At 40.6% G+C, this 24,915-nt stretch overlaps 1 protein-coding gene across 1 annotated transcript in view; it reads right to left on the reverse strand.

Moving 5' to 3' along the window:
• Positions 1-24,915, reverse strand: part of TPO (thyroid peroxidase) — a 155,032-nt gene that overhangs the window by 84,943 nt on the left and 45,174 nt on the right. The window lies entirely within an intron of this gene.

Below are 24,915 nucleotides of genomic sequence, written 5' to 3' on the forward strand. Positions count from 1 at the left end.
AAAACTGGGATTTCTGACAGATATGACTAAATCCAAAATACAAGTTGATCCAATATGAAATTTGTCTTGAAACATTCACAAATGTTGCAGAGGATTCCCAATATAGGATATCAACAAGAGATATAAAGGGTGGTGATATTTATACTTGAAGACTAAGGGATATATTTACTAAACTGCGGGTTTGAAAAAGTGGAATGTTCCCTACAGCAACCAATCAGATTCTAGCTGTCATTTTGTAGAATGTACTAAATAAATGATAGGTAGAATCAGATTTGTTGCTATAGGCAATATCTCCACTTTTTCAAACCTGTAGTTTAGTAAATCTAACCCCAAGAATTTTCATTGTGTAAAAGACATTGATTTTGTCAAAACCTATGCAGTAGGTTCTTGATGTAGAAAGTCCATGAAGTCCACTTATTTTCATGAGATATTAAGACATTAACAATGGTCAAAATAAAAGTACTTTGAGGAAAACTGTGAACATTTCAATGTTACTGATTCCACATGTACAAGTATAGATAAAGTAGTCTATACTTGCGTGGAATCAGCAAACAAGCAAATATATATAGCCCACTGTGGTGTTACCAAAAAGATTCATTCATTGAAAAGTAGCAGCAATAGCAAGATGAAGTTGTGCAAATAAATCGTCTGGGCGTAAATGATCCCAGGAGACTTTTTTAATATGTTCACTGACAGGAAAACTAATGTGGGTAGGATAAAGATTTGATTAAAACTAGAGATGTTCACTGACCCCCATGTTTTGGTTTTGGTTTTGGACCTGGATTAAGTTTGTGTTTTGATTTTGGTTTTGGCAAAACCGCCCTCGCGTGCTTTGGTTTTGGGTTTGGATCTGTGTTTTTTACATAAATAGTTAAAATATGTTAAAATCACACTATTTTGCTTTTTTTTGTTCCTACATTATTATCTACCTCAATAATACGAATTTCCAGTCATTTCCATTTCCAGTTATATTCATCCACTTTCGGACAAAGACTGCAGCGACCTGGCTGGATGGTAAGCGACAGAGCAATGACACAAACACACGGCAGTTCCTAGCACATCTGGGAAACAGCCACACAGCAGTGGCAGAAAAGAAAAGTGGTGCAAGATGGACTTGTCCTTGGGCCCTCCCATCCACCCTTACGTAAGATATTGAAAAGGACATGTACAGTTTAACAAAGCAAGCACTCCAGCGACAAGGTGTGCCCCAGCGTGCCACGTTTGTGACTGAAATGTTTGGTTTGTTTGGGCCCCCATAAAACAAGCTACCAATAGCTTAGCTGCTTTAAGCCCAACAATGTTGTTAATGAATTCTACATTTTCTAAACCAAGTCTGCTCCTGCTGCATCTTTAATCTCCTTCTCCTATGTGGATACTTCCCTCACATACCTGAAGAACTGCCAAACTTATGTAGCCACATGAATGGATATTACAACTGGAGTGGCATTAGATCTGCACACGAAACATGTGTGCAGCATGGAATCCGTCATGTTGAAATAATCTGCATTAAACAGAGATTTAAACCAATATATAGATGCAGTTGAGGTGGCCGTACATAAGTTAAAACATGACCCACCGGAGGAGATCCTAGATTTAAGAGACCTTGTACACAAGAGATACAATGCGCTTCAGAAGAATAACACAGAGGAGGCCCTGAGGCAGGACGGTAAATATGTCCAGTTAAAGAACAGCTAAGAGACGTGATAAAACAAATGGGTGTGTCACTGGCCCCTGCAGACAAAGCTTTGGAAGATGAAGACGAGAAGATCACAATCACCCAGAGCACTGCGAATTTCACTTGTCCTATAACGCAGTTGGAGATTGTCAATTCAGTAAGAAACAAAGTATGTGGTCACACATATGAGAGAGAAGCAATTGAAAGGATGATTGAAAATAAAATTTTGAAGGGTAATTTTGCCAGGCGTCCAAAAATTGGCTGTGATCACTCTGACATGAGAATATCGGATCTTGTTCCAGACAATTCACTAAAAAGTGCCATTGACATTCACCGTAAAAAGCAAGGTCATCACTGAGCTTCAAATTGCCCCAATCCCCAAAAAAGTATAACATAGTTAGGTACCTTTTCACTTAAAGTGCAGATTACAAACACTTTGTGCAATACTGATGAAACAGCAGCTATGTAGAAGGTTTATAATAGTAATACATATACACGTCTAATTAGACATCCATGCTTACTTTACTTCTACAAGCAACGTTGTTCTTTGTTAATAAAACTGTTGTCTTTATACCATAAGAAAAATAATAGTAGGATCAGGTGGAGTTATGGCAGCGGTGTCAATTCTTTTAGAGTAGACCAGACTTCAAAATGTTATGCTGAGTCATCTGCTGAGTCAACTGCATCATCAACGAGTGTTTTGGGCAAGCTAAGTTTTGCAAAGCACACACGACAGTTTAATGCACATGTAGGCAACACTGGCACACAGCGGTAGCTGAAAGGAAAAGTGGTGCAAGATGGAATTGTCCCACCCACCCTTATAATGGATCTTAAAAATGACATGCACACTTTAGCAAACCAAGTACTTACACTACCAGTGATGTTAATTAACTCTACAGTGGCAAGACATTGCTGTCATCATCCTCAGCCTCATCCTCGCCCTCATCAGTGTGAACATCTTCCTCACACAATATTAATTCAACCCCACTGGAATCCACCATTACAGAAGTCTCTGTACTTTGATGTATTTGCCGGGAAAGGCCTTCCTCGTGGAATTTGTACTTCATTTTGATGAACATCATCTTTTCCACATTTTTAGGAAGTAGCCACCTATGCCGATCACTAACAAGTTTCCTGGCTGTGCTGCAAACTCTTCCTGAGTACACACTGGAGGGTGAGCAGCTTAGGTATTGCAAAGCAAGTTTGTACATGGGTCTCCAAATTGCATTTTTTCCTCTCAGTATTTAAAGGACTGTCTGACATGTCTATTTCTATGCTGTCATTAAAATAATCCTGCACCATACTTTGGATGTTAATAGTAGTAGAATCAGGTGGAATTATGGCAGAGGTGTCACAGTTTTTGGTCAATTGTTTTAGACCAGACCAGGGGGTAAATGTATTAACCTCCGGTTTCTTCAACCCCCGTGAGTTCGCCGTCTTGGGCGCTTAAATTTAAAGCGCAATTTAAGCGCCGAAGATGCCGAACTCACGGGGATTGAAGAAACCGGAGGTTAATACATTTACCCCCAGATGTTAAAATGTTGTGCTGAGTCATCTGCATCATCCCTGGGTCTTTTGGGAAAACTAAGTTTCTTCTTAGCAGCAGTTGCCTGAGAAACTGTAGGAGGAGGCGCTGTCGTGCCATGTACCACTTGAGCTGTCAACTCGCTCACCAGGAGCTCCTTGCATCTCTTGAGATCTAGGTCAGTTGAAAGCAAAGAGAAGACATAGCTCTTAAACCTAGGATTAAGCACAATCGCCAAAATGTTGTGATCCGATTTCAAGATTTTGTTAACTCTTGGATCCTGACGAAGTGAATAAAGTACTTGAGCTACAAGTCCGACATACTTAGTATAATTGCTTTGTTTCATCTCCTCTTTCAGTTTCTCAAGCTGCTTTTCCAAAAGTCTAATTAAGGGAATCACTTTGTTCAAGTTAGCAGTGTCTGAACTCAATTCACATGTGACTGCTTTGAATGGTTTCAGCACCTTGCACAATATGGAAAGTATTCTCCACAGCGCTGGACTAAAATACATCCCTCCTCCCTTTCCATTGTCATAGCTTGTGGAGTAAGTGTGGATGGCTTTTTGCTGTTCCTCCATCCTCATAAGCATATAAAGGGTGGAATTCCACCTTGTTACCACCTCTTGCTTCAGTTGGTGGCAGGGGGAATTAAATTGTTCTAGTAGCTGCAGCAATCTCCTACATGCTGTTGCAGAATTCTGGATATGTCCCGAAATATTACGGGCCACAGACAGCATCTCCTGCCCATTCCTGTCATTTTTTAAACAGCTCTGCACCATCAAGCTGATTGTGTGATCAAAACAGGGAATGTGATGGAATTCATCCAGCTGTAATGCTTTCACAATGTTGGTGGCGGTATCAGAAATGACATATCCTGGGGAGAGTCCAAGTGGGATAAACCATGTAGCAATGACATCCCTTAGTTTTTATAACATATTGTTAGCTGTATGCCTCTTAGTGATACACAGATACACAGAGTAGCCTGCCTCTGACAAATGTGACGTACTTGGGTACATGCTGCTGCTGTTCCTGCTTGTGGAGGCGAATCACCAACCCAGTGGGCTGTCACAGTCATATAATCTTTAGTTTGCCCACTTCCGCTTGTTCACATATCTGTAATTAAGTGCACCATGGGTAGAATGGCATTTTGTAGCCCAATAATTACATTTTTATGAACCTTCTTGTAGAGGTGAGGAAGAGCTTTTCTAGTAAAATGGTGTCATGATGGAATTTGGTAACGGGGACACAAGACCTCAAGTAACTGTCTAAAACCAGTTGCATTAATAGTGGATATTAGACGCAGATCTAATAATGGCATAGTCGCCATGGCATCTGTGATACGCTTTGCGACTGGGTGACAGCTTTCAAACTTGCTTCTGCTTGCAAATGGTTTGTTTAACAGTCAATTGTTGTAAACTACTAGTAGTCTTCTTCTTGGTCTGCTTCTGGGATGAAGATCCACCCCCAGCAACAGCAGCAGCAGCCCTAACACTAAAGAATTCTTCTGAGGAATCCTGAATAGTGGAGGAGCCATCTAGACTTAGCAACTTGGATGCAGGACTAACTCCATTCGCTAGTGAGGATATTGATGAGGATGGTGTTGTGGGTGTAGACTGCAGGTGCCGGGATCTAGGTGAGAGAAGGGAGCTAGCTGATGCTGGACTGTTTGTTGTTATTTTGTTAGCATAAGTTTCATATTTTCCCAAAAGCTTCCCATGAACTATCTTCAAATGGCGTAACATGGATAAAGTTTGTAGATGGTTAAGGTCCCTACCTGTACTGACTGTGGCTTTACAAACACTACAAAAGGCTAGACAATTGTAGTCAGGATTTGGGTAGAAATAATTCCACACGTAAGAAGTGGCTTTTTTGGTCTTATGTCCAGGCATGACAATGGTCTTCTTTTTATCATGTGCCAGAACTGCTTCCACTGGTGCAGGACTTACACAAACAAACTCCTCCTCCTCATCCTCCTCATTAACACCCTCGTCGGCTACAGAAATATCCCCCTCATCCTCTTCCAATTCCAAAGTGGCATCCTCAATTGGTGTATCACCGGCTACACTTGGGCTGCTCGTCCACACATCTGCAGAAATGCTGAAAGGCTGCTTCTTTATAAGTGCACTATCATAAAGGTCAGGCTTACACATAGCACTTGTGGATAGACTCTCCTCAGGGATTTGTGTCATTTCTAAATCTGAACATACAGTTTTTTCTGCCTTGCTGTTTTTTTCCAGTAATTTATCACCACGTTTTGAGTCTGAATGACAAGGTCTTGCATCGTCATGATTGACAAATTAGCACTCATACAGAAAGCCGAAGGCCTGATTCCTTCCTTGCCACTGCATTTGTAGAATGTCAGGTTTTATGTTTTTCTGCAGTTAACTTTGCATTGATTACAGGTGTTTTATTTTTAATTTTTGTTTCCCTTGCTTAAAAAGACTATGCACTTTAACATAGGCTTTAGCAGATGACATAGAGGGCTTACTAGTCTGGGGGAGACGTATGTGGGGGCAGACGTGTGTTTTCTACCGTAAGTGGTTTTCTCACAAAAGGCCTGAGTCATTAAGGATATTAACTTAAGAAACTTCTTATTTCAGTCTCCTGGACAAAACCATGTTACAATGCAAGGGGTGCAAATTAGTATTCTGTTTTGCACATAACCTTTTTTCATGTAGCACATAAATATCAACTTTAAATTCGAGTGTACAAATAAGCTATCAAGTATTTGTGTGCTACATGAAAAAAACAGTCAGTATTTAAGTTATGTGCAAAGCAGAATACTAATTTGCACCCCTTGCATTGTAACATGGTTTTGTCCAGGAGACTGAAATAGTCTTAAGTTAAGATCCTCAATGAATCAGGCCCAAAGTGTTTAGAAAATACAGTTAAACAAGAAAGATGAACAAACATTGAACGACAATTGAAGACATCTAGAACTAATCTACATCTTTTGCAGCTTTTACACTGCTACTTCTGATTGCACAGGACATTACAACTAGGTAAATATTTTTAATTCCTGTATTTGCTGCTAATTTCCTTCCAAATACCAATGTTTGCCAAATTATTTTTCTTGCTTTCCCTTCATGGCATTATCTTTAGAACTATATCCTTCTTCACCCTTCTTGCAACACACACCTCTGTCCACATTGCCCCTTCATTAATCACTCATCTCTAATTAACACTCATGAACTGTTTCCTATTTAAATTCAATAGTTAGAACAGCCTCACCCTGTCGCCAGAAACTAAAAGGACACACATCTTACAAGCATCCTTCTTAACTTTCTTCCTCCCTGCTTCTATTAGCTGGTGATATATCACCTAATCCAGGTCCTCCACACTTCTCCCACACATATATATCTGAACGCTACCGAAATCAAGCAAACCTCAAAAGCATCACCTGTCTCCCTTTTCTTCTAAAGTCTTTTAAATGTGCCCTTTGGAATGTGCGCTCAGTTTGTAACAAACTTACCTCCATACATGACCTCTTCCTCTCAAACAATCTCAACCTTATTGCAATAACAGAAACATGGCTCACACAATCAGACACTGCATCAGCTGCAACCCTATCACATAGTGGCCTCCATTTCACCCACACTCCCAGACCTGGAGGCAGAGAAGGAGGTGGGGTTGAACTACTTCTCTCCCCACAGTGCACGTTCACAGTTCTACCACATGTTCCATCACTCACGTTCACATCTTTTGAAGTACATACTGTTAGGATTTTTTATCCATTCTCTATGCGTGTTGCTGTCGTCTATCGCCCCCCTGGACCCCACCAACAATTTCTTGGACACTTCTCTGCATGGCTCCCTCACTTCTTATCCTCTGACATCCCCACCATCACCATGGGTGATTTCAACATCCCTATTGCTAATCCACGTTCCAATGCTGCTTCCAAGCTACTCTCTAACATCCTCACTTGACCTCTGCCAGTGGATTGAATCCGCTACTCATCAGGATGACCACTGTCTTGATCTTGTTTTCTCTAAATTATGCTCAGTTTCTAATCTTCTTAACACTCCTTTCCCCCTCTCGGATCATCACCTTATTAGTTACTCCCTGACTCCCAGTTCTTTAACCTTTCATCTGTAAAACTCTTCCAAGCCTCCTCATACCCTCAGGAATATTAACTCTATTGATTTTCAACAGTTTTCCACCTCTCTCCAACACCCTCTCTCCACAATTTCTACATTCTCCTCCCCTGAAATGGCAGTTCCTCATTTTCACCAAACCCTAGCAACTGCCCTTGATCAAGTGGCTCCAGCGACTCTTCAGACTCCACGTAGATTTCATTGTCAACCTGGCACACTAAAGTAACATGAAATCTACAAAGCTTTCTTGTAAAGCTGAACGTCACTGGCGTAAATCTTGTTCCTCTAATGATTTCAGCGCATATACTGCTATCTACCACTCTTATCAAAGTGCTCTGGACATTGCTAAACAAGCATACTTCCACTCTCTCATCTATGCTCAGGCTTCTAACCCCAAAAGCCTTTTTGACACATTTAAATCTCTTCTCAATCCTCCCACCCCAAATCCTCCAACTACCATCAGTGCCCAGGATCTTGCTTCCTATTTCAAGGACAAGATGGATAAAATCAGACTTGAAATAGTATCATCTCTCTTTACTGGTATCTTTCCATCACTATTTAAGCACGCAGAGATTACGCCTATTCTAAAAAAACAAAATTCTGACCCAAACTCTCTCTCAAATTATCGCCCCATCTCTCAGCTCCCATGCTCTCTTTACTGACTGTCTTTCTGCCATTTCATCTTGGATGTCCTCTTGCCAACTCAAGCTCAATCTTTCAAAAACAGATTTAATAATAATCCCATCCAACAATACAAGCTTACTGCCTGACATTTCTATTTCTGTTGACAGCATGACCATAAATCCCACCACGCAAGCTCGCTGCCTAGGTATAATCCTTGACTCGCAACAATCCTTTATTCCCCATATCAACTCTATATTTACATCATGCTGCATACATCTAAAAAATATTTCCAGAAAACTTACATATCTCACACAAAACACTGCAAAAACTTTAATTCATGCACTCATCATCTCCAGCATCGACCATTGCAATTCCCTCCTTACTAGTCTGCCCAAAATCAGACTCGAGCCCTTGCAATTTATTTTGCACGCATCAGCGAGATTGATTTTCCTTGCAGATCATTTTACATCTGCTGAGTCACTCTGTCAGTCTCTACATCGGTTGCCTGTTTTTCAGTGAATCCAATATATAATTCTTCTACTAACATACAAGGCCATCAACAAAATTACACCAGCATACATCTCTTCACTTGTCTCAAAATATCTCCCAGCTCAACACCTCTGTTCTGCATAAGATCTGCATCTCTCTTCTACTCTCATCAGTTCCTCCCATTTTCAGTTACAGGACTTTTTTCGGGCTCCACCCACTTTATGGAATTCACTCCCTTGCACCACAAGACTTTCCTCTAGTCTTCAAACTTTCAAGCATTCTCTGAAAACCCACCTCTTTAGACAAGTTTATAGTATTCCTCAACCACCCTCTTAATCTCCCTAGGTTACCCTATTACCACTCTCTACACAGCTAATACAAGACAACAACCCTCTGACCAACATAGTTATGTGACTGAGCATACAGCCCACTAAATATTTTGTAACCTTTGCATTCTAGCTGGACAAATCTTCAATAAGATGTAGCACTTACCCTTGTGTATCAAAGAGTCCCATAGATTGTAAGCTTGAGAGCAGGGCCTTCTTAACTGTACGTATGTATGTATTACCCAGTATTGTTTTATTACTGTTTGTTCCCAATTGTAAAGCACTATGGAATCTTCTGGCGCTATATAAAAAAATATTGATAAAGATGATGATTACTGTCATCATGACTGGTGCCAGCAGCTGACTGGTGCTCCTGGTCTTCTGTGGACTGATGTGAATCCATATCGATGGCATAGAGCAACATGACTGGAGACTTTTAAGAACACTGCCAGCCCTATTATTTCTGTTTCAGCACTGACAATGAGCAATGGCACGTAAACTGTAGACTGGCAAGAACACTGCTACCACCCCTGTTTTTGTATGAGCTATGGCACAATAGAATGTGACTGGAGACTTTTAAGAACACTGCCAGCCCTATTATTTCTGTTTCAGCATTGAACACTGCCACCTCTCCTGTTTCTGAGTGAGCAATGGTACAGTAGAATGTGACTGGAGACTTTTAAAAACACTTCCAGCCCTATTATTTCTGTTTCAACACTGAACACTGCCACCTCTCGTTTCTGGGCAAGCTATGGCACTGTAGAATGTCACTGCAGACTTTTAAGAACTCTGCCAGCCCTTCTCTTTCTCTTTCATTATTCATGCTGCTCAACTGCACTGGAGACTGCCAAGAACCCTGCTACCCCTTCTGTGTCTCTCTGTGACCAACATAGTTATGTGACTGAGCATACAGCCCACTAAATATTTTGTAACCTTTGCATTCTAGCTGGACAAATCTTCAATAAGATGTAGCACTTACCCTTGTGTATCAAAGAGTCCAATAGATTGTAAGCTTAGGAGTATGGCCTTCTTAACTGTACGTATGTATGTATTACCCAGTATTGTTTTATTACTGTTTGTTCCCAATTGTAAAGCGCTATGGAATCTTCTGGCGCTATATAAATAAATATTGATAAAGATGATGATTACTGTCATCATGACTGGTGCCAGCAGCTGACTGGTGCTCCTGGTCTTCTGTGGACTGATGTGAATCCATATTGATGGCACAGAGCAACATGACTGGAGACTTTTAAGAACAGTGCCAGCCCTATTATTTCTGTTTCAGCACTGACAATGAGCAATGCCACGTAAACTGTAGACTGGCAAGAACACTGCTACCACCCCTGTTTTTGTATGAGCTATGGCACAATAGAATGTGACTGGAGACTTTTAAGAACACTGCCAGCCCTATTATTTCTGTTTCAGCATTGAACACTGCCACCTCTCCTGTTTCTGAGTGAGCAATGGCACAGTAGAATGTGACTGGAGACTTTTAAGAACTCTGCCAGCCCTCCTCTTTCTCTTTCATTATTCATGCTGCTCAACTGCACTGGAGACTGCCAAGAACCCTGCTACCCCTTCTGTGTCTCTCTGTGAAACGGCACCGGATCTCAGTGGAGTTCGGTACTTATAGAATCCAAAACTTGCAAGATCCGACGACACAACAATGACGTTTTGTCTCGTTTTCAGTTCCGAGGGTGAGCGAAAATACTGAGTACTCCAATCTGCGATGTTCGGGTGGGCTTGGTTTTCTGAAAAATCGAGCCCGAGCATCTCTAATTAAAACCCTAGCTGAAATTTCTTAAGGTCTAATAAGCTCATTAAGGGCTAGATTTACTAAGCTGCGGGTTTGAAAAAGTGGGGATGTTGCCTATAGCAACCAATCAGATTCTAGCTGTCATTTTGTAGAATGTACTAAATAAATGAAAGCTAGAATCTGATTGGTTGCTATAGGCAACATCCCCACTTTTTCAAACCCGCAGCTTAGTAAATCTAGCCCTAAATGTTTTTGCAAATATAGTATGTGTGTAGATGGAGTTAATTTTCTGTGCATAGGATTGCAAAACTTTTATCCATTTCTCCCAAATGTCCCGATGTTAGGCAATGCAGGGATATGTTTAAGGAGATGTATTTTGAGCAGGTTTTCAGAAGTACTAGTAATGCCTTGAGGGAACATAGCATGCCCCAATGGGGCCACGCCCAAACCTTGGCATGACTACGCCCATTTTCATGTTGACCCAACTTGACCAGTGGTAAATTTAGAGGTATGCGTTTTAGCATAAAAAGTGATTTGGTTTTAATGTGCTTTCTCTATAGTAAAACTGTTTACCTACTATATGCAATCTATATATTATTGGGGCACATGCATCTACAAGATTAATGTTATATACATTTTCAAATTCTGTTTTTTGTTACATAGAAACAAAGTAGATTAATGATATTTAAACATGTTTTTGTCAATCCTAAAGGACCAGTAAATTATAATTATTTTTATTTAAATGTCCACTCTATAAAATGCATTAATACATATAAAACAGTGAAATAGTTGTGAATAAAAATACTTTATTTCTGTCTGATACCGTTCATAGCCAGGGGAGTACTAGATCTTGGGAGATTTTAGGAAGGGGATATTTCTATAGAGGTATTTTTAATTTAAGTTTATATGTTAGAGATGAGCCAATCTATTTGGACAATTCTGAAATTCTGCCAAATTGTACATTATAACCCCCTGGAGAATAAGGCCTGCAATAACAGTGCATGTAAGTAACAAAGCCAATCAGCAAGGTCCAGCAAATGTCACATGTGTATAGATTTACAAAATGAGTTTACACTTATCAGTGACCTGTCCTCTGACAACACTAACCTACAGAGGCTTCTGCTCTGTGCACACTTGACCACAGCACCATTACCTGATTTGAATACATTTTAGTTTAGATTCTATTTAGTTGGCTCTATAGTGATTCAAACTTTTGGAGTTCAATAAATTTGTGTAGGGTTTTTTTTATTGTGCAAATTGTCCATATTTTTACATTCCCCCTTTTACTTATTCCAGTGCTGTAATAAATCCAAAACCCATTGTTTTGCATTTGCTTTTACCCATAAAAGTTTTTTAAATTTAAGTAAAAACATTGTATTTTTTACAACGATCTTACTGGTGGGAAAAAATTAATTTCCCCCCACTTGCCATTAGTGCCAGTACCCAGGCAATACATTGTCATCTCAAAGAAAGTAAGGGCCGAGAGGTGGTGCATTTCACCTAAATTCGCTCTGCGCATGCCAAGAAATGGACAATATACACCAGTGAATGAAAAAACATTCGATTCATCTTTGACACTTACTACAGGCTATTATTTCATGAGCGGAATGGGGAAGAAGTGGGCGAATGCAAGTCAATGTACAGTAAAGTCGTGCCAAGCTTGAGTGCATGCAGCAGTGCCCAATCCAAGTATTGGGCATATTTAATGTATGTATGTAGTATCATTTGTACAGCTACAGGTTAGGTGTAATTTAAAAATGTATACCCACTTTATATGCCAACATTAAAAAAAATCCCTTAAGTTTAACTTAACCTTTCACTCATGGTCGCTTTTGGATCATTGTTTTGCTGAAAAACACAATTTTCTTCCCAGTAACATTGCTTCATTGAATGTATTACATTTCTTTCCAAATGATCTCTTGTATACTTCTATTGTCTTTACTCTGTTAGTGAATTCTAAGTTGCCAGCTATGAACCCAATTTAGAATCCGTCACAATTTTGTGCGCCGAAAGTAGGCGCAAACCTCAGGCTTCAAAAGTGTGTTTAATATTTAGTTACACCTATCCATGCAGCTCAAAACACTGTAAATATATATGTAAATATATATATATATATATATATATATATATATATATATTTATATATATATATATATGTGTATATGTGTCCGAGTGAAATTGAGTCGTGACTCGGTTTCTGCTGCCAAGCTCAGGTCTCAAAACAAGGCAGAAAATCATTTCTCTGAAAATCTTTTGCAAAACTCTTGTGAGTATTGGATATCCATCTTTTGTATATATAGTTCTCCCTTGTTTTCTCAAGTGCCATTTTAGAACAGACAGCATGTAGGGAGGAGGTTAGTTGTGGTGCTCTGCTCAAACAATAGTGTTTAGGATGAACATGGGACATAGGAAAGCAATAGAATTCTGTCATTGTAAAGCAGTTCTGTAGAGATTTCAATCTAAAATACACTTTACACAGACTAGTGGCTACTGGTTGTTATTAATGCAGACTGAGTTAGATAGATATCATTCTGAACTAAGTAGTATATTTTTATTTCTTGTTGAAAACCAGTGTGCTTTTGCTGTCTGACCAATAGCAGCAGAATCCAAAAAAACTAGGGATGTGCACCGGCGACTTTTGAGGTCTCGTGTTTTGTGTTTTGGATCCGGATTTTCATTATTTTCGGGGTTCGGATTTGTCTCGCAAAACACTTGACGAAAGGTCTTGGTTCGGATTTAAGGTTTTGGATTCGGATTTTTTTTGAAAAAAACATAAAAAGTTTAAAAATCAAGTTTTTGGGCTTATTTTCACTCCTACGCTATTATTAACCTCAATAACATTGAATAACAAGCATTTCCACTAATTTACAGTGTATTCTGAACACCTCACAATATAGTTATTAGTCCAAAACTTGCAACGAGGTATCTTTCTGGACTGCGTAGAGGAGTGGGTCACCACAATATATATAATAAGAAAACCATCAACTTGTATGATTCGCAGCAATAAATGTACCTGGACTGCGTAGAGGAGTGGGTCACCACAATATATATAATAAGAAAACCATCAACTTGTATGATTCGCACCAATAAATGTACCTGGACTGCGTAGAGTAGTGGGCACTGGGCACCACAATAAAAAATATATAGAAAACCTTCAACAGGTCTGAATTACACCCAAAAATAGTATCTGGACTGCATAGAGGACTGGCCACTGGCCACCACAATATAATATATAGAAAACCTTCAACAGGTCTGAATTACACCCAAAAATAGTATCTGGGCTGCATAGAGGACTGGCCACTAGCCACCACAATATAATATATAGAAAACCTTCAACAGGTCTGCATTACACCCAAAAATAGTATCTGGACTGCGTAGAGTAGTGGGCACTGGGCACCACAATAAAAAATATATAGAAAACCTTTAACAGGTCAGAATTACACCCAAAAATAGTATCTGGACTGCATAGAGGACTGCCCACTGGCCACCACAATATAATATATAGAAAACCTTCAACAGGTCTGCATTACACCCAAAAATAGTATCTGGACTGCGTAGAGTAGTGGGCACTGGGCACCACAATAAAAAATATATAGAAAACCTTCAACAGGTCAGAATTACACCCAAAAATAGTATCTGGACTGCATAGAGGACTGGCCACTGGCCACCACAATATAATATATAGAAAACCTTCAACAGGTCAGAATTACACCCAAAAATAGTATCTGGACTGCGTAGAGTAGTGGGCACTGGGCTCCACAATAAAAAATATATAGAAAACCTTCAACAGGTCTGCATTACACCCAAAAATAGTATCTGGAATGCGTAGAGTAGTGGGCACTGGGCACCACAATAAAAAATATATAGAAAACCTTCAACAGGTCAGAATTACACCCAAAAATAGTATCTGGACTGCATAGAGGACTGGCCACTGGCCACCACAATATAATATATAGAAAACCTTCAACAGGTCAGAATTACACCCAAAAATAGTATCTGGACTGCGTAGAGTAGTGGGCACTGGGCACCACAATAAAAAATATATAGAAAACATTCAACAGGTCTGCATTACACCCAAAAATAGTATCTGGACTGCGTAGAGTAGTGGGCACTGGGCACCACAATAAAAAATATATAGAAAACCTTCAACAGGTCAGAATTACACCCAAAAATAGTATCTGGACTGCATAGAGGACTGGCCACTGGCTACCACAATATAATATATAGAAAACCTTCAACAGGTCAGAATTACACCCAAAAATAGTATCTGGACTGCGTAGAGTAGTGGGCACTGGGCACCACAATAAAATATATAAAAAACCTTCAACAGGTCTGCATTACACTGCACATACGGCTGCTCCTCCATCCTCTCCATCATATACATGTTGGAGTTTCAGCGTGTGAAAACCTCTTGTTTTTTATAATGTCAGTGCATTTTGAATATTTTTCAATTTGCCCCACACCACTGAATGTACTTTATCTATGATATGCATCTATCTATCTTGACTGCGTAGTGTGGTGGCCCCGGTACACAATTTGGTACCGAGGCCACAATATAATTAAAAAACCCTCCACGGGTCAGAATTCCACCAAAAAAGGGTATGGACTGCGTAGTGTGGTGGCCCCGGTACACAATTTGGTACCGAGGCCACAATATAATTAAAAAACCCTCCACGGGTCAGAATTCCACCAAAAAAGGGTATGGACTGCGTAGTGTGGTGGCCCCGGTACACAATTTGGTACCGAGGCCACAATATAATTAAAAAATTGGGCATCAACTGTCACCGTTGTTTAATATCTGATACACCTAAATATGGACTGCACAGTGGAGTGGCCCCGGTAGTAAATTTGGTGCCGGGGCCACAATACCTCCTCCAACTTCCAAGTGTAGTGTTTATAAAGACAGATAGCGTCGAAGTGTTATTAGTTGACTTTCTTAACCCTAAAATTGTCCCTGTTGCAAATATTCGTGCAATGGACAGTTACTTTTTTATTGAAAGACTCAAGCTTTCAAGTGTAGTGTTTATAAAATATAAACAACAATACAGTAGTTTTAGAGCATGTCAATACCTCTTGTTTTAAATTATGACAGGGCATTTTACTTTTGGTTTAATTTCTTGAATTTGTTTAAATTTGGTTTTACTTTTTGAACATGGCAAACGACTGTTGATTGGTCATATAATGCAAAAAAAAAAGTTCCAAGATGGAATTGTCCTTGGGCCCTCACACCCACCCTTATGTTGTTGAAATAGGACATGCACACTTTAACAAACCAATCATTTCAGCGACAGGGCCTACCAAACAACTTTGGCTGAAATGATTGGTTTGTTTGGGCCCCCACACCAAAAAAGCTATTCATCTCTCCCTGTACAGACTAAACAGGCTCTACTGAGGCAAGATGTGGTCCTCATCCTCAACCTCTGATTCCTCTCCCCCTACAGTGTGTACTTCCTCCTCATCACACATTATCAATTCGTCCCCGCTGGACTCCACAACCACAGGTCCCTCTGTAGTATCTGGAGGGCAGTGCTGTACTTCATTGAGGAATTGAATATTCATTTTTATAAACATCATTTTTTCAACGTTATGAGGAAGCAACCTCCTTCACCGCTCACTGACCAGGTTCCCTGCTGCACTAAAAACTCTTTCCGAGTACACACTGGAGGGGGGACAACTCAGGTAAAATAGAGCCAGTTTGTACAGGGGCTTCCAAACTGCCTTTTTTTCCTGCCAGTAACAATATGGACTGTCTGACATGTCTACTTGGATGGTGTCAGCAAAGTAATTATCCACAATTTTTTCTATTGTGACAGCATCCAATGCAGCGAGAGTAGACATGTCTGCAATGGTTGGCAGGTCCTTCAGTCCGGACCAGATGTTATCAGCATCCCCGCCAGCGCCTCTTTTGGGAAAACTGAGCTTTTTCCTCGCAGCCATAGATGTGGAAGAAAATGAGGGTGGAGCTGTTGGCATGTCACGGTCCACTTCAGAGGACAATCTCCTGACCAGCAGGTCTTTGCACCGCTGTAGACTTGTGTCCGCCGGAAACAGAGACACAACATACGCTTTAAACCGAGGATCAAGCACGGTGGCCAGAATGTATTCCTCTGACTTTAAAAGAGTGACCACCCTCGGATCCTGGCAAAGCGTACGAAGGGCTACATCCACAAGAACTACATGCTTGGTGTAATCACAATGGCTTACCAGCTCCTCCCTCACTTTCTCCAGCTGCTTCTGCAACAGCCTGATCAGGGGAATGACCTGACTCAAGCTAGCAGTGTCGGAACTGACTTCTCGTGTGGCAAGTTCAAATGGCTGCAGAACCTTGCACAACATAGAAATCAGTCTCCACTGCGCTTTACTGAGGCGCATCCCCACTCCTTTGCCTATGTCGTAGGTGGCTGTGTAGGCCTGAATGGCCTTTTGCTGCTCCTCCATCCTCTGCAGCATATAGAGGGTGGAGTTCCAGCGCGTCACAACCTCTTGTTTGAGGTGATGGCAGGGCAGGTTCATGCTTTTTTGATGTGCCTCTAGTCTGCGGTAGGCACTGGCTGAATGCCGAAAGTGTCCAGCAATTTTGCGCGCCACCGCAAGCATCTCCTGCACACCCCTGTCACTCTTGAGGTAATGGTGCACCACCAAATTAATGGTGTGGGCAAAACATGGGACGTGCTGGAAATTGCCCATATTTAATGCCCGCACAATGTTACTGGCATTGTCTGACACCACAAATCCCCATGAGAGTCTAAGTGGGGTAAGCCACTGGGAAATAATTTCCCTCAGCTTCTCTAATATGTTGTCAGCATTGTGCCTCTTATTAAAGCCTGTAATACACAATGTTGCCTGCCTTTGCACGAGCAGCCATTTTGTAGTTGCTGCTACTGATGCAGCTGTTGCTGTTGCTGCGGAAGGGGATGCATCTACCCAGTGGGCTGTCACAGTCATATAGTTCTTCGTTTGCCCAGAACCACTTGTCCACATGTCCGTGGTTAAGTGGACAGTGGGTACAACCGCATTTTTTAGAGCACTGAGGACACTTGATCGTACTTCTCTGTACATTTTTGGTATCGCCTGCCTAGTGAAGTGGAATCTCAACGGGATTTGGTACCGGGGACACAATACCTCCATCAACCCTCTAAATCCCACTCCACTGATGGCGGACACCGGGCGCACGTCTAACAACAACATTGCAGTTACAGCCTCAGTTATACGCTTTGCAATAGGGTGACTACTATCGTATTTTGTGGTCATGGCAAACGACTGTTGGACGGTCAATTGTTTTGTGAAAGACTTAGCGGTCTTACGACTTCCCCTCTGGGAAGATGACCGACTAACAGCAGCAACAGCAGCAGTGGCAGTAGTAGGCGTACCGCTGCAGGATTCCTCGGATGAATCCCGTATTGAGGAGGACTCAGTCTGGCTGCTGACTTGGGCTGCAGGACTGAATCTGATGGAGATTGTGGAGGAAGTTGACGAGGAGGGTGTTGCTGGTGTGTATCCAACTGGACCACGGGATTTAGGTGTCCCTGTACCGATGAGGGTCGTAGCCCCAGTTCCTGAACTAACCACTGAACTATGAAGGTTATTCAGGTGACGTATAAGGGAGGATGTTCCTAGGTGGGCAAGATCCTTACCCCTGCTTATTTGAGCTTTACATAAGCTACATATGGCCATACATTGGTTGTCTGGATTTGGATAAAAATAACTCCAGACCGAAGAGGTGCATTTTTTGGTCTTCTGACCAGGCATGACAATGGGCTTTTTCATCCCATGGACATCAGCTGTTTCCCCCCCTGGTGCCTCATTTACAATAACCACATCACCATCCTCATCATCAAGTTCCTCCACAGCGCCAGCTACATCATCAATAGGCTCCTCCCGAGCCACCTCTTCCCGTACAGTGATGGGAAGGTCAGGCTTGACAACCACCAACATCCTTGGACTCGCCTTGGGGATTTGTGATAATTTCTCTTTAGAAGGCAGAGTTGTTTGCTGTTTTGTTCCTGACAGCATAACTCTCTTCAATTTTTTGTAGGGGGGGGGGAGGAGGAGGAGGGCTAAGATCCGTGGGTGAAGCTGAACCACTAGTCATGAACATGGGCCAGGGCCTAAGCCTTCCTTGCCACTCCATGTCGTATATGACATATTGGCAACTTTACGTTTCTCCTCAGATGATTTTAAGTTTCTCTTTTTGCTACTTTTACTGAACTTGGGCTTTTTGGATTTTACATGCCCGGTACTACGAGATTGGGCATCGGGCTTGGAAGACGACGTTGATGGCATTTCATCGTCTATGTCATGACTAGTGGCAGCAGCTTCAGCATTAGGAGGAAGTGGGTCTTGATCTTTCCCTACTTTATCCTCCAAATTTTTGGTCTCCATTATATGTAGCACAAGATACTGCAGAATGTGTTAACTTGGTAATATTGCAGTACCAATGGACTTATACTGCTGGATTGGTTTTGCAAATTTGGTTATAATTACTTTTTTTTTAAAAAAAAATATTTTAATATTTTTTATAACTTTTTTTTTGATTTTTTAAAAACTTGGGAATAATGGGGAAATAACTATGCCCTTAGAAGCACAGAGCACAGGACACAGCACCACTGGGCTGAACAGGACACAGCACAGGACCCAGCAGCACTACGGAACTCAGCAGGACAGAGCACAGGACACAGCACCACTGGACTGATACTGCAGAATGTGTGAACTTTGTAATATTGCAGTACCACTGGACTTTTACTGCTGAATGTGTGAACTTGGTAATATTGCAGTACCAATGGGCTTATACTGCAGGATTGGTTGTGCAAATTTTGTGGTAATTAAAAAAAAAATGAATTCATTTTTGGTATTTTTTTAAATAACTTTTTTTTATTTTTTTAAACACAGGGGAATATTGGGGAAATAACTATGCCCTTAGAAGCACAGAGCACAGGACACAGCACCACTGGACTGAACAGGACACAGCACAGGACCCAGCAGCACTGAACTCAGCAGGACAGAGCACAGGACACAGCACCACTGGACTGATACTGCAGAATGTGTGAACTTTGTAATATTGCAGTACCACTGGACTTTTACTGCTGAATGTGTGAACTTGGTAATATTGCAGTACCAATGGGCTTATACTGCAGGATTGGTTGTGCAAATTTTGTGGTAATTAAAAAAAAAATTAATTAGTTTTTTGGTATTTTTTTAAATAACTTTTTTTTATTTTTTTAAACACAGGGGAATATTGGGGAAATAACTATGCCCTTAGAAGCACAGAGCACAGGACACAGCACCACTGGACTGAACAGGACACAGCACAGGACCCAGCAGCACTACAGAACTCAGCAGGACAGAGCACAGGACACAGCACCACTGGACTGATACTGCAGAATGTGTGAACTTTGTAATATTGCAGTACCACTGGACTTTTACTGCTGAATGTGTGAACTTGGTAATATTGCAGTACCAATGGGCTTATACTGCAGGATTGGTTGTGCAAATTTTGTGGTAATTAAAAAAAAATTTAATTGGGTTTTGGTATTTTTTTAAATAACTTTTTTTTATTTTTTTAAACACAGGGGAATATTGGGGAAATAACTATGCCCTTAGAAGCACAGAGCACAGGACACAGCACCACTGGACTGAACAGGACACAGCACAGGACCCAGCAGCACTGAACTCAGCAGGACAGAGCACAGGACACAGGACCACTGGACTGAGCACAGCACAGCACAGCACAGCACAGCACTGAACAGCACGAGATATAGCAGGACAGAGGACCACCTAACACACCCTCCCTCTACCCTGATCAATGCCCGAGGGAAGATGGCGGCGACTAGCGGGGAATTTATAGGATCCGAGTATCGCGAGATCCGACAACAGGGTTATGAGTCAGAGCCTCAGTTTCAGATTTGAATTTGGCGCCAATAGCCGAATCTGTCTCGGATCCGACTCGGATCGGCAACGTTCGGGTGGGCTCGGATTTCATAAATCCGAGTGCGCTCATCTCTAAAAAAAACAAACATTTTTTTTTTTTAAAATTGAAAGTTCTTCTAGTGAAAGTAATCCTGTGTGATGCAGTGACAACTGAAATAATTTTGAAATAAAATAGGTTTTTGCATGTGAGATTCAGCAGCAGTTGCACACCCTATAAAAACACTATATATACTAATATTTTCTATTTTTTCATTACTAAAAGCAGCACAACCCCCCCAATAAAATATAAAATTTGTTTCTAGGAAGTATTTTGTGGAGTAGTGCCATAAGATAATATTTCTTCCTTATTTAATCGGGCGTTTTCCTGCTGTGGTGGGAGGCATCCACAAGTAGCTCCAATCTGTTCAAGTAGCATTACTCCTATTGTCAACCATAGATAACTGTATAGATCAGGATCAGCCCAGTACCAGTACTGGCAGTAGTACTACTGTTATGACCTCTACTAGTAAAAAAAAGGTAATAAGAGAAAGTTGCTGAAAGCATCCTCAGACTATATACACTTTTTACTAGTAGGGGTCCTGCTACTACTGGTACTGGTATACCCATTAGAATGGCCATTCCAAAACAGAGTGCCCAACGCGGTCGTTCATCTTCCTCAACTTCTCATGCACCAACTTGTTGCTCAGAGTGTACATCTGTTACTGACACTTTCAAAATAGACAAATCAGTGCCTGAAAATTACATTGAGGTTAAAGAACAACTTGGGCACTGACAGAATCCCGAGGAGAGTCTAAGGAGGGTATCCATGAATGCTAAATGTGAGTCCTAGGATTCAGATTGAGACACTGTAATAGCAGAGCAGCCTCCTTCAAAAAATCATCAACCATTTGGAAATGTGAGGACGGGGAGTAGTAGTATTAGTGTTTATGATTATTTACCCATAGAAATTAAGGAGGCTAATATGGAAGTTGCAAATATGCAAGATGATGAGGGCGATAATTGTGGATCTGAAACTAAATGTGTTGGACATGTAAAAGATAATGAGGAGAATGATGATCATTGTGTTGAAGTAAAGCAGCCACCAGTGTTACCACCAGCAGATGCCCATGATAAACGTATTATTATGTCACGGGTGAAGATTAAAAATAAGAACCTCTTTTGTTTGGAAATATTTTTATCTAAACCCAGACAACATTTCTCAAGCTATCTGTAGCCTTTGTCATTTCAAAATAAGTAGAGGTAGAAATGTTGATCATCAAGGCACCTCCTCCCTCATACATACTTGGCAGCAAGTTCATTTAAGTCGTGTTTCCAAAAGTGGCATATTGTGTATAGTAGCAAACAGCTCAGCAGCAGCTAGCAGGTGAATGGATAGACAGTTACAATTCTTACTGGCGTCAACACCTTCATCATCAACCTCCTCATTATTAGTATGTAGTCCTGCATCTAATTTTCACATTCCAAATGACTCCCCTAACACAATCCATTGACATGGACAGGATAATGAAGAGGATGATGATGATTGTGTGGAAGTAAGGCAGCCACCAGTGTTACCAACAGCAGATGCCCATGATAAACGCATTATCATGCCAGGGCATAAGATGAAAAAAAACCAACATCTTGGGTCTGATTCATTAAGGAAAGTAAAGCAAAAAAATGAGTACGTTTTCTCCTGGTCAAAATATGTATAGTAGCAAGCAGATCAGCATCAGCTAGCAGCCAAATGGATAGACAGTTGCAATCCTCACTAGCGTCAACGTCTACATCATCAGGCTCCTCATTATTAGTGTGAAGTCCTGCATCCAATTCTCACATTCCAAATGACTCCCCTAATGCAATTCATGGTTTCTAAGAAACATCCTTGGACACTACAACTTCTGCTGTTGGGGGTGATACACTGACACAGAAGGGAAGCGAGACGACTAAGCATCATTTTACACAATTGTCTGTGAAGCAAGCTTTTGCAAGAGGAAACAAGTATGACAGTCAGCATCCTGCATGAAGAATACCGTTATTACTGTCCATTACCAACAGATTCCAGTGGAGATAAATTAATATTGTGTGATGATGATGATCATGACATCAGTGAAGAGGATGATGATGAGGGTGATGGCATTGACATCAACATAGAGGAAGATGACCACTGTAAGCCAAATGACTATTAGTAATTTGTAAAAAAGTAAATAAAATAAACTGCTGTATATTCTGTCCAGTTCATCAACCAACAACCAAAATGTTCTCTTTTGTGGGGGCCTAAACAAATATAGCACTTCAGCCACAAAAGTGGCAGCCCCTGTTGCTGTTGTGTTTGGTTTGTTAAACTATGTGTATGTCCTTTTTAACATATGAGTGTGTGAGTGGGCCCAAGGACAATTCCATACCACACTATTTTACATTTTGGCCTTGGTCTATCAGCTTGTATAACAGTCGAGAATTCAGGTGTTAACAGTATTATTAGGTCTCCAATTCACATGGTGAACAGTATGGTTAGGTGGACAAACAAACAGATGAAGGTGCAGGCCACCTTTGTCTATTTAGTTTTATCAATGCCTAATGTATTAATTGTACCACTGTCCATACAATGAATGCTGCCTGTTTCAGTAGCATAAGTGGCTATGATGGGTGCTCTGTTTTATCTGCATCAATGAGTAAGTGCTCAATGCTTAAGAGTGACAGTTGTATAGTCGCAGAGGTCTTAATGAAATCAATTAATTTGCCTAGTTGATTTAAAAAAAACCCATAATGCATGTTCCTTCTTTCCTGAATTGTACCTCCAAACATTAAAGAAGGTACTTATGATCTCTAAAGTGCCTTTTTGCAAGGCTGTCAGATCATCTATTGTGTCCCCTAGTATAGGGAATTTATCTTTCATTAAACTGTCAACTACATGAGCTATTAATTTGTGCCACTACTCTGTCACTAATTTTAGCCACCCAGATCCCTGCAGACTTTGGTCAAGATTGGTGAAAATTAGGACCGTTGTGAAAAGATCATTAGCAAATAGACTGGAAATGACTGAAAATGAATGTTAATACTATAAATAGTAATATAGGAGCACAAACAGCTCAAAATTGTTATGATCTATCTTGTATCTTTGTGTGCATTTTACCATGTGTTATGATTTGCTTTGTTCCCTGTGTGCATATTACCCTGCAGTACCTGTGATCCTCCAGAGGTGCTGTTGTTTGGCCTTTCCTATCAGGGGTTAACCAGCACTGCTTGTTAATCATCCACACCTATCTGTGGCCTATATATGCCTGCGTTATCCTGTATCCTTTGCTGGTCATTGAAGTTCCTAGCCTGCTCATGTGTCTCTGTTCCTGGATTACCTGCATGTGGCTCTGTTCCTGGTTTTTAGTTAAGTTATTTGCTGCATTTTATATTACTTACCTGTTGTCTGCCAAGATCTGGAAATCCATTGTTCCATTCAGCCTGAACTGTTTACTGTTTATTTTGCCTTACCTGGACTATACTTTTCTGCAATAAACAGTTTAAAATGTTTATATCACGTGTCTGGCTCCATGGCTGTAATGAAGGATTTGGTTTTAAAGAGAACCATAACAAAAATGACATTATTTTACCTATATTTTACAATTTTTAATTAAATCCAGTTCCAAAACAAAACAAAAAAAACATTTTGTGATTTTTTGGGCAAAACCAGTAAGAAAGCACGAATGTGGTTTAGAACAGACACTGAGAGCATCAAGGTATCATCTGAGGGTATCTTGATTCAGTCCTGCATTAATCATTTTCAACTTGAAGATAATTACTGCTAAATCAATAATGTTTTAAAAAAATAAAAAAAACAATTATATCTCTAAGAAACTGAAGTACACCCCAAGAAAAGTAACAAGCGCCAATGCTATAGCCTGATATGGTGACCACTAAAGCATGGGGGCAAAAAGTGTGGGGTGAAGTCTAACTGGACCACATCTCTACTGTACATGCTCCACTTGCATATGCACTCCCCTACTGTACTAAACTTGCACGTGCAAGCCCCCAATGCTTCTCTTTACATGTTGGGACCACATGGCACTCAAATGCAGTCGCATTTTACTGTGCATTCTCAGGTATTTAAATCAAATCTTTGCTGCTCACAGTTGGACTTACACTGAATTTTAACCATAATGTTCCACATTTGATGTCTTTCAGATCCTCTTGAATCTCTCCACAACTGCTTGTGATGGTTACTCCAAAATAAGTTAAACTTGAAAAAGTTGCATTAGTTAAACTAAGCAAAAGTCCAGTAATGTGGTCCTTAGCAAACTCCATTTTTGCTTGTTATGCTTATTTTATGTTGAAGGACTGTTAACTCTTATTAATGCTTATGAAGGACCTGTTTCGCAGGTTGTACTGGGACTTATAGAATTTTAGTATGTATTAGTTTTGTACTTAAATAAATCCATAAATCATATCTTATCATTGGTCTACATTAAATATAAGTGCTGTTTACTTTTGTGATGTTACTTGGCCTACATAATTATTTTGGTTTGCTGAGAA

This window comes from Mixophyes fleayi, chromosome 3 (assembly GCF_038048845.1).
Source record: "Mixophyes fleayi isolate aMixFle1 chromosome 3, aMixFle1.hap1, whole genome shotgun sequence".
NCBI lineage: Eukaryota > Metazoa > Chordata > Amphibia > Anura > Limnodynastidae > Mixophyes > Mixophyes fleayi.